This window comes from Eurosta solidaginis, chromosome X (assembly GCF_040869045.1).
Source record: "Eurosta solidaginis isolate ZX-2024a chromosome X, ASM4086904v1, whole genome shotgun sequence".
In the NCBI taxonomy this organism is placed as follows: domain Eukaryota; kingdom Metazoa; phylum Arthropoda; class Insecta; order Diptera; family Tephritidae; genus Eurosta; species Eurosta solidaginis.
The window spans coordinates 64,318,994-64,330,129 of record NC_090324.1 but is presented as its reverse complement, the minus strand read 5'-3'; the positions used below and the strand labels follow the sequence as shown (position 1 = coordinate 64,330,129).

The following is an 11,136-nucleotide window of genomic DNA, read 5'->3' as shown; positions in this document are numbered from 1 at the left end:
CCATTACTTATTGGCTTACACAATTCGTTAACACAGCTGCATTAGCACTTTCTTTGAACAATTACGTGGGTGCGCGCCGTTGCCACCACGCAATTGGACATTCCCTCAAACTACTAGCTTTCTTGCAAGCTTCGAGACCACTTCATCGAGAAATCTCTCGAACACATTCCTTCATTCCAGTTCATTTTCAATCAGTACTCTCTGCAAAGGCAATTAATTAATTAATATTTCGACAAATTTTCATTTAATAATGGATACCTATATACGCCAAGCAGGGGCAGTGACTTAGTTTGAAAATGACTATCATGATATGTCCCCTTCAGACCATACAAAACACACCCTCTTAGTCCAAAAGGAGGAGTTGAAATCACTATGGGAGAAGGCGAAGCAGACATATGAAGAACTCTTGAGCTCCTCAGAACTGGAGGCAAAAGAGCTGTCGGCTATCAAAAAGAAGCACAAAATTGCATACTTCAGCTTTCTCAAGTGCCAGGCAGCGATGGCTGAACTCTCGGAAAAACTTGAGAAAGCTGAAAAGAAAGAAGAAAGCTCAGGAGACAGGAAATATCGCGTGCGCCTGCCACCGTGTGATACGGACATTTTCAAGGGAGATTACCTTTCTTGGCCTTCATTTAGAGACATGTTCACTGCTATATATATACGTAACAAAAACCTAGAAGCAGTAGAAAAATTATATTATTTAAACCAAAAGACTCAAGGTGAGGCCAAAGAGATAGTTGGGCGATGTCCTTTAACGATAGACGGGTTCGAAACAGCGTGGAAAAATCTTTGTGACAGATACGAAAATAAACGTATCTTAGTAAACGCCCAATTAAAAATTCTTTTTAGTTTGAAAGCAGTTGAGAGTGAATGCGGTAGCTCTATAAAGAAACTGCAACGTGAAATAAATAATTGCTTCTCGGCGCTCCAGTGTCATCACATAGACATATCAAACTGGGATGCAATTATAACATATCTATGTTCCACAAAACTGCCAGAAACCACACTGGCACTCTGGGAACACACAGTTGAAGACAAAACGGAAATTTCAAAATGGGCAGATATGGATAGATTCTTATCCAATCGTTTCCAAACCTTAGAAACCGTGACTGATCTGAGAGGGGATACAGTTTCCAAAATCTCAAAGCCACAAGTATCTCGTTCGACAACAGATACATCTGCTAAAAAATTAGGGTCCTATCAGGCAAGTGCAAGTGTAGCCAAACCTACGTGTAAGATGTGCAAAAGTCCTGCACATCGAATTTCAAAGTGTGAAAAGTTCTTACGTTTAACACCCAATAAACGGTTTGAACAAATTAAGGGCAGCCGTGGGTGTATAAACTGTCTTTCTGCTGGCCATTCGGTGACAAAGTGCACCAGTTAAATGAACTGTGCCACATGTCATTTAAGACATCATACGCTGCTTCATATTTCGAATCAGCCAAAACCAACAAATACTTCTGACACTATCGGAGCATCTACCTCACGGGAAGCTCAAATACGATGCAATGCTGAAAGAGAAAACGCTCCGATTAATAATGTGAACTCATGTTTCGCAAACACAAATAAAGGGGTATTACTAGGGACAGCTCAGGTCAATATTCGTTTTAATGATGTTGACTATTCGGCAAGAGCCCTAATAGACTCGGGATCTGAATGCTCATTCATTACCGAGAAACTAAAGCGCAGAATTAATCTGCTATCCAAACACCTGCATGCCCAAGTTTCGGGCATCAATAATACAATGTCTGCACAAGTAAAAGAAGCGTGCAACAATCAATTGCGGTTGCCAACAGACCCATTAATCGAGATCAATACGATCATGCTGGTTTTACCACAATTAACAGGGAATCTTCCAACTTGCCAAATAAACGCAATGACTAGGCAAGCATTCCCTGACTTAGTACTGGCTGACAAAAGATTATTTGTCAATAGGCCAGTCGACTTAATTCTGGGCGGAGACATATAACCCCAAATTATGCTAGGCTGTATTAGGAAGGACGTGCTAAACACATTAATAGCACAGGAAAATGTGTTCGGCTGGATTTTGACAGGCCGGACAGATGCGGTTGATACAAATAAGACCCTAGTTTCATATTTCAATGAGGTCACTTTAGATAAACAATTGGCGGCTTTTTGGGAGATAGAGGAAATTCCAAAGAAAAGGAGCATCAATAACGATGACACTTACTGCGAGGAGCTATACAAATCACCAACAGTTCGGAACAACGATCGCAAATACGTAGTCTCCTTACCCTTTAGGAAAGAGTTTAACTTAGGCCCCTCATTAAGAAGTGCGTGTTCTCAATTCTATCGCAACGAGACACGACTTGCGAAAAACCCAGTCCCTCAAACGGAATACAATAGAGTTGTATCCGAATATGAAACTTTAGGGCACATGAAACAAATAGGCAATATTTCGCCAGATTCAAATGACTGTTACTTCCTACCTCACCATGCTGTTATAAAGGAGGGAAGTACAACGACAAAAGTCAGAGTCGTATTTAATGCATCTTGTCCTACCACTAATGGCAAAAGTCTAAATGATGCCTTATATCCAGGTCCGATTCTTCAATCCGACCTGACAATTCTTATACTACGTTGGCGGCTGTTCAAGTACGTATTTAACAGCGACATAGAGAAAATGTATCGCCAAATATGGGTCAATGAAGACCAAACAAAATATCAGCGAATCATATTTCGCAAATGCCCCGAAAACGCAATTAACATTTACGAATTGAAAACAGTAACCTTTGGTGTTAATTGTGCCCCGTATCTTGCGATTCGGACGCTGCACCAACTGGCTGATGACGTGGAGACATCGCATCCAATGGCAGCAGATATCCTGCGAAATTGCATGTACGTTGATGACGTACTCGCCGGTGGACACAGCATCGAAATTGCAATCAAGGCAAGGGACGAGATATCATCGGCATTGCAGTCGGCAGGTTTCCCATTGCGAAAATGGACGTCCAACTGCAAGAAAATTCTACAGGGTATACCGAAGCAACACTTATTAAGCGAGGATTTTCTTGAGTTTGAAGACACCAGCATGGTGAAAGCACTCGGTATCAGATGGAACGCTCATTTCGACTACTTCTACTTTGCAGCGAAACCATTTGATAATAACCCTACTGTAACAAAAAGGTCAATACTGTCTGCGATAGCAAAACTTTTCGACCCTCTTGGCTGGCTGGCACCAGTCGTAATTGTAGCCAAAATTATAATGCAAAATATTTGGTTGGAAGGCACGGGTTGGGACGAAGAAGTATCACCAACTACTCCAGATCGTTGGACAGCATTTATGCAAAATTACGGAAAAATCAACGATATCCGCATACCGCGATGGGTTCATTTTACCCCAAAGGACAGCGTCGAAATACACGGATTCAGCGATGCTTCGGAAAAAGCATATGCCGCCACTGTTTTTCTGAGGGTACAAACCAAGGATCAAGTCTTCACCAACTTACTGATGGCCAAGATGAGAGTAGCCCCGGTCAAAACTATATCATTGCCACGATTGGAACTCTGCGGCGCAGTCCTGCTTGCAGAAATGATAGAGTCGGCCATAGAAAATATGCAACTTTTCAATATTAAAGTAACCCTTTGGACAGATTCGACTATAGTACTGGCATGGTTCCGAAAACCACCATGTTCGTGGTCAACGTTTGTGGCACATCGAATAACGAAAATCATCGACAAAGTTGGAGACAAAGTATGGCGGCACGTAGACTCCGCGTCAAACCCTGCAGATTTGGCGAGCAGAGGCCTCCGCGCTTCGGATCTAATCGACAATTCTTTGTGGTGGCAGGGACCTTCTTGGTTACAAGAAGACAACGAAAATTGGCCAACACAAGAAGATTACAATACGAATATGGAGGAAAAGAGGGTGAAAGTTCATACAACTTCGGTCAAAAATAACTTTGATATTCCAGATAGGTTTTCCGATTTACCAAGGGCCTTGCGGGTTATATCCTATATTCTTCGGTTTTTCCAGAATACGCACCCAACAACTAAAGCCTCCTTTAAAAGGGATTCTCATTCGATAGCTGCTGACGAAATAGAAAAAACAACACGAAGATTGATAACAATATGCCAGAGGCAACACTATCAAGAAGAGTACGCAAATTTGAATTCAGGAAAACTAATAAATGGGAAGAGTGAGATTTTACCCCTGAACCCATATATAGATGAAGAAGGCATCATTCGAACTGGGGGCGGACTGGGGCATCGAAAGACATGTCCCATAATGAAAGTCATCCCATTATTCTTCCTTATACTTGCAGGTTATCCAGACTTATAGTCCAATCCTCTCATGAGACCACCCTGCATGGAGGGAACCAGCTGATGCTACGTCATATACGCACTCAGTACTGGATCCCACGTGTTAAAATAATGATACGGTCTGTTATCCACAACTGTAAGGTCTGTACTATTTACAGGAAGCGGACACAAACGCAACTTATGGGGATCCTTCGGAAGGAGCGCACCACCTTTTCTAGGGCCTTCACCAACACCGGGGTAGATTTCGCGGGACCATTCGATATAAAATCCTACAGAGGGAGGGGATGTCGAATTTCAAAAGGATACGTTTGCTTGTTTGTCTGCTTTTCGACGAAAGCCATCCATCTCGAAGCGACAAACGACCTTAGTACCGGGTCCTTCCTAGCTGCCTTCGCCAGATTTGTATCCAGACGAGTCTGTCCGAAAAACGTTTACTCCGACAATGGTAGTAACTTTGTCGGAGCTTCTCGATCTTTACGATCCGAGTTTAAAGCATTTCTGCATGAAGCAAGGGACGGAACAGTGAATAAATATAGCCATCACATTTTAGAATGGCAATTTATACCGCCAAGCGCTCCTCACATGGGAGGTTTGTGGGAAGCGGGGGTAAAAAGTTTTAAGACCCATTTTAAAAAGATCGCGTCCGATCATAAATATACTTTTGAGGAGTTTACTACCCTCTTGTGTCGAATTGAGGCCTGCCTCAACTCTAGGCCCCTCAGTCGCCCATCCAACGACCCTTCCGACCTGGAGCCGCTTACTCCAGGCCACTTTCTCGTAGGTGGACATCTTTTAGCTCCACCTGAACTCGATTGCAGTGAAAAACCTGCCTCAATTGTAAACCGATGGCAGAAGATGAAAGCCCTCCATCAAATATTCTGCAAAAGATGGAAATCGGAATATCTCACCGAAATCCAGAAACCGTATAAGTGGAAACATCCACAATCCAACTTAAAACCCGGGGACCTAGTGGTCATAAAGGAGGACAACCTACAACCAAACGAGTGGAGAATGGGGAGAATCGTCAACACTCACCCAGGTTCCGATAACCGTGTACGTGTTCTTGACGTCAATACAATTAAAGGACAAATTACGAGACCAATCGCGAAACTGGTACTACTCCCGCCCAACGACAAGGAAAATGAACTTTAATAATCCATATTCCTTCATCCCAAACAACCCAGCTCTCGTTCACCCCGAACGAGGCCAACACACCGATATCCCGCTCTCGTTCCCCGGAACGAAGCCAGCATACCCTAACGCAGATTCACTATCTGCCACAGAATCCGCAATTAAATTAGCAGTTAAATCCTCAAAGAAATTTATTCTTATCGTCACCAGAATATCCAGCGAATCAAAAAATATTCAAATATAAATAAAGTCGAAAATTAAGAAAATGAGAAAATAAACCGCACAATATTCCACTTCCAAAAACCCTAGAAATTCCACTGCGAATTCTGCTAACAATATCCACCTTCTGTTTTCCTATCATATCCCACTTTTAAGAATGAACTGGAAAGATAAATTTCAATATATATGAGATTCGTCGTTAAAATCTGAAAACTCAAAGGGTTTGCGTAAATTCCAAATAATTAGCGCGAAACAATCGAATTTCTCACGAGAATGGTTACAAATAAATTAACTTGTCCTCTTGTCAAAGAAACATTAGCTTAAATAACGAACATTTGTGAACAGCCCCAAAAAGTATTACATTTTTTTCACAACATTTTACCCCAGACAGCATTCTGTGAAAATTATAAGCAAAACAAAAACGAACCATGGTGTATGATTACAAACAATCAAAAGCTGCCAGAGCAAACTGTCATCGAACGTGTCGTTAACTCGGATACACTCATACCATCAGAGACGAATCAAAAACTTATTACTTTTGCAATTGAATCTCTATCCCATAAATACATCACACCCAGAATTTATCATAACACCTCTAATAATAACTCAATACCTAACACGACAATATCGAAATTTGGTTTCATACCAAATAGGGAACTAATCAAATTGAATCCCTGGCAAATCGTTTTAGAAACATGTGAAGCATTCCTTGGAAATTTAGAATGGAACCAATAGCTACTAGTAAATATTTCGTGAATTGATAAAAGCTATGTTGGTTTGGAATTTTATCCAAAAATACACTATATCAAATTTTGTTTCAAAACCCCCCTATGTGAGCATAAGTTCAATGCATTTTGACATAAGATGGAGTCAATGAAAGGCATTCTGAGATAGGGCGACAGAAGGGTTAAGCTTTTGTGCCGTCCTGCTACACAGGGAGTATTCAAATTTTGAATCTGAAATTTCTGAAAGCTCCTTTACGTTAAGTATTAATGGAAGTGTTCCCATTGCCCAAATTCTTAGCGGAGGTGAATGTTCCGGAGATAAGAAATGAATAAGTTAGCATCCGCAAATGTACTCATATTTCGTTAGGGAGTATCTACTATTTACTAATAACATATTTACGTGAATCGGTTTACTGGTCGAGTTTTCGACGTTGAACTATGAATTTTGGATCGGTTTAGGTTTCGTATGCTCATAGGTTTATGCAAGTGCGCGATTCCTAGGTGTCCGTGCTTTTCATAAAACCTATGTTCAGCCACACTAATAGACGGTGGCATGGTAATACATTCATCGAAAAATTAAATAAGTGTGCTAAGGAATTATTCAGTTCAATACATATCGGGTATTAGTAAACTGATCGCTTTCCACTTGTAATACTAATATTCTTTCAAAAAAACCGCAACGCACGAAGCAAAGCGGCACAAGATTTGTCTTTGCATGTAACTCGGCTGATACCAATAATAAGAAAGGCGAGGTCGTGGTAGTAAAATGTTTAATAAATGGCAATGTTTTGAATACAATGAAACGTATATTAAGTACCCTATTGCAATAATTTTCGCGCATTGCTACCATCAAATGACACCCCTCTGGTGGACATAACAGCGTGTACTTTGGTAAAACTAGCTAACTTACTTGGATCGAAGGGCGTGGAGTCGATTGATTAGATATAAAGCATGCCCTTGAAATGTTCAGTGGTGATTGACAAAGTATCGTCGCTCGGTTCAGTTCATATGCATCATGATGGTCAACATGGTGGTACGCATAAGTTTTCGTCGGCCACCATATTAGAAACAGCCTCCTCATGTTCTATCCTAAAAGAAAATTGCATAAATATTTGCGTCAATGGGCTCGAACAACGCATTCCAAAATCACCTTATGTTCAGCAAGCACTACTCCAAATACTATCACGTCCGGCTGCCTTCAATCGTGAGGTATTTGTACAAATACTGATAACAGTGTAGCAAAACCACGGTACAGCAGTCATAATAATCATGAATATAGAATGTAAATGAATACAGCTGTTTAAGTGTTCCCCGCTACTATCTATCATTAGTTTAGTAATTATCACTAGAAATATATTTCAACATTGATTTGGTATGTTTGAACTGAATACCTTCGGTTGCCTTCAATACCTCACCTATAAACCTTTTCGCAATGTGTATAGTCGTACCACCTAATATTGCTTATAGCCAAGATGATTAAGTTAGTGTACTGCCAGTGCTTCTTCGCCACCAACCATAAATACGACCACTTCTTGTGGTGTTTATCAGCAAAATAACAAAAAGTATTGTACTTTGTACGAATAAAAATTGTTTTTATCAAGTAAAATGTGCAACAAAATAGTTCAAAATTATTGCTGGGCGTTTTCATAAGTTTGTGAATGAAGATTGTGGGACTAATAAACGTAGTAAATGTGAGTGGTGTGCGCTTTGATTTATGTGGCCGGAGGCATATTTACTGGGTGCAGCGTGTGCCAAAACAGCCCAACAGCAAACAAAATAAAAACAAAAAAACTTTAATTTTGTCACTCGCAACTCCGGCTACTTGTAAATATGACGAACGCACAAAGCCGCTTTCTGACAACAGTCTCCGGCACCCGTAAAGAATTCACACATCCATGGACAGATAGCTGCGCAAACGAGTTTACACAATGGTGTATGTGCTTTCACTTATTATGCGGCATCGTATACCAAGTCTAGCCCACCTCAAAAGAACAGCTCTTGGTATATTACAATCATCGGCTTTCCTCGTCACAAATGCCTACACATTCATTTTGATTAATTGCCTTATGCGTAAAATTATTGGTCATTATTATCATGCTACCATAGCTTTTGTACCAGGTTTTCTCTGCAGCTTTGCATCAATATTAATCAATTGGCTATATGTAGCCAATTTGGCCACCGAAGTCCTCTGGAAGATGGGCATAGCACGCGGTTATGTACGCTCAATATCACAGGGACAAACGTTAATTTTTGGTATTAGCATATCAGCTTTGTTGTATTTGTATCGTTTGGGCTTACATAAAGGTACATGTAAAGACTCGCTATTTAATTTTTTACGTTTCTTCGTGGATAAAGCGGAAGAAGGTCCAATTGTTATGAATTTAACAACAAAGCCAGGATCAACGTCAACGAAAAATTTACCTGATGCGACAACGATACACACGTCCGACAGTAATATAGTACGTTCACATCCGCCACTAGATTTTCGAAGTATAAATGTAATTGTGCAGCTTTATAGTCGCTTCTTGGAGGCGGTGAAGAGTAAACCTCCATCATGCCCACATCGTGATAATTGTTGGCGTTATGCTTTTGTAGGTGGTATTAAACTTTTTGTTGGTGGTTCAGGTCCGCAAATGGGACTGAGAATAGTATTAAACTTGAGAAGAATTTTACAATTCAAATTGGATGTGCGAAAAACCTTTTTCGATAAGGATACATTAAAGTTGGGCATATTTCTAGGATGTTTCTCTTAGGGTGTTTCCTACATATTACGACATAGTTTCGGAAGAGATGACCCACGCTTTGCCATTCCGGAGGGTTTACTTGGCAGTATAGCTTTTAGTATTTATCTCGATGTGACGGTGGCCATATATGTAATGTGGAAAGCATTGCAAATATTGTACAACTTAGGCATCGATAGAGGAGTTTTGCCTCACGTAAACAATTTCACGATATATCTGTAATACGTTCATCGGCTATAATTTTACGTATACGCTGAAGTTGTTGCGAATGTTCAGCTTTACATGCAACCTCTTGCTCACCTCGGATACTTCAAAGAGGCTTCGCTTTGCAGTGAGCGCTGATAAACCTCCCATTACGCAAAGATGTTTTTGTACAGTAAATTGTGGATAGGTTTCGATGAAATTTTTCATGTCGGCAAGTAGCTGTACATGCTGTTGGTCTTATGAATACTACACATTTCGAATTTTTCATGCGCTCACTAGAGCGCCCGGAATCAAGGCGTTCAAATAGATACACTTCACGTGGCAACATGTCTGATTGACTAAGCGCCATTGATAATGCTAGTCGTATCTTTGGATCAGTACGTACTTTGCCATCAATTTTAATGAGACGCTGCATCAGAATTTTGGTCACCTCAGCCCCAATGAGGGCGTACTTGATTTCTCAAGAAAATCATTAAGGGCAATAATTCGCGCAATTTATGTGGGCCACTTGACGGTCAAGGAGCAAATACGCCTCCCAATTTGTCTAATATCCATGCCTTTGGGCGGCTAAACGCTTCAAATACCTCTTGGGACCTCGCGCCTTTCATTAGAAGGACACATCTTGTTTATCGCGTAAAATTTCGCTTCCCAGCTTTATTTACAACATTGGAAAGAAATCCTGAAAATAAAAATACAAAATTAGTTAATAAAGAGTAAGATTACGCAGTTTAGTACCTATACTCACCGCGTGTTTTATATGAATGACATTTTTTTTCATTCAGGAAGTGAGAAATTGTAGAAATGTCAAAATCTCTACATTTAATTCCTGACTGTCAATGATTATTGCAATACTAACGTTAGGCCTCATGCGCAAGCATCTCGCGCACTACACGTTATGCACTACACGCCATTCACTACACGTCATGCACTACACGCCGCACTCCACGTCACGCACTACACGTCAGGCATTGCATGCCGCACGACATATCGAGCACAATACGCCACACATATCGCGTATTACATATCTCGACCAATCATTCATTTGGTCGAGATTTAAAATACTTAATAACACGGATCTCAACATTATCGACAATACACGTCAAAAATAATGTTGAATGGTGGAAGTGTAACTCTGTAATACCTTTTCAGCCAGGTTTGGAACCGTTCCGTGTGGTGGCAGGCCACTTGTTGTGAAAACAAAGTTCACCACAAATCAAAAATAAATCTTTAGGACTACTTCGGCGACATCTACCGACATAAAATAAATTATAAAATCCCTACAAAAAATTTGGTCACAAAACCTAATCACGCCCATGCAAATGTGACTAGGAATATAACCTATGACCGTAAAATGACTAGTCAAATTACGTGGAATGACTAAAGCACCAGCCACCAGAGCGCATAAGTATTTACTTATGGTCTTTAATTTTATTTAAATTAAATTTTATTTCAATAAAATGTTTTTTTTTTTTTGGATAATATATTAGAGATAATTTTTTTTACGCCACCCAAACAACATTCCGCCAACCTCAATTTATGCATGATCAATGATACCAATATTCTTTCAGATCATGACCCGTTTCGAAACTCTATTGGCCAAGTCAGAGGTGAGCGCCAAGCGCTTCGACGTCGCCTGCCAGCTCTGCGGTAGAAACCATAGCATGAGGCTCTGCGCTGAGTACAGAAGCAAGTCGCCCGAAGAAAGGTTACGGGCTGTCCTACTACATAAATACTGCCCGAATTGTTTGTCGCCGTTTCATCGCGTTGACAACGGCAAAAGTAAATATCGCTGCAAACGGTGCCAGCAAAAGCACCACACCACGCTCCATCTA

The 11,136-nt window shown here is 40.6% G+C and overlaps 1 pseudogene; it reads left to right on the top strand.

Moving 5' to 3' along the window:
- The first annotated feature begins 8,189 nt into the window (after positions 1-8,189).
- LOC137234979 (transmembrane protein 135-like) lies at positions 8,190-9,322 on the top strand (annotated as a pseudogene).
- Positions 9,323-11,136: the final 1,814 nt, after the last annotated feature.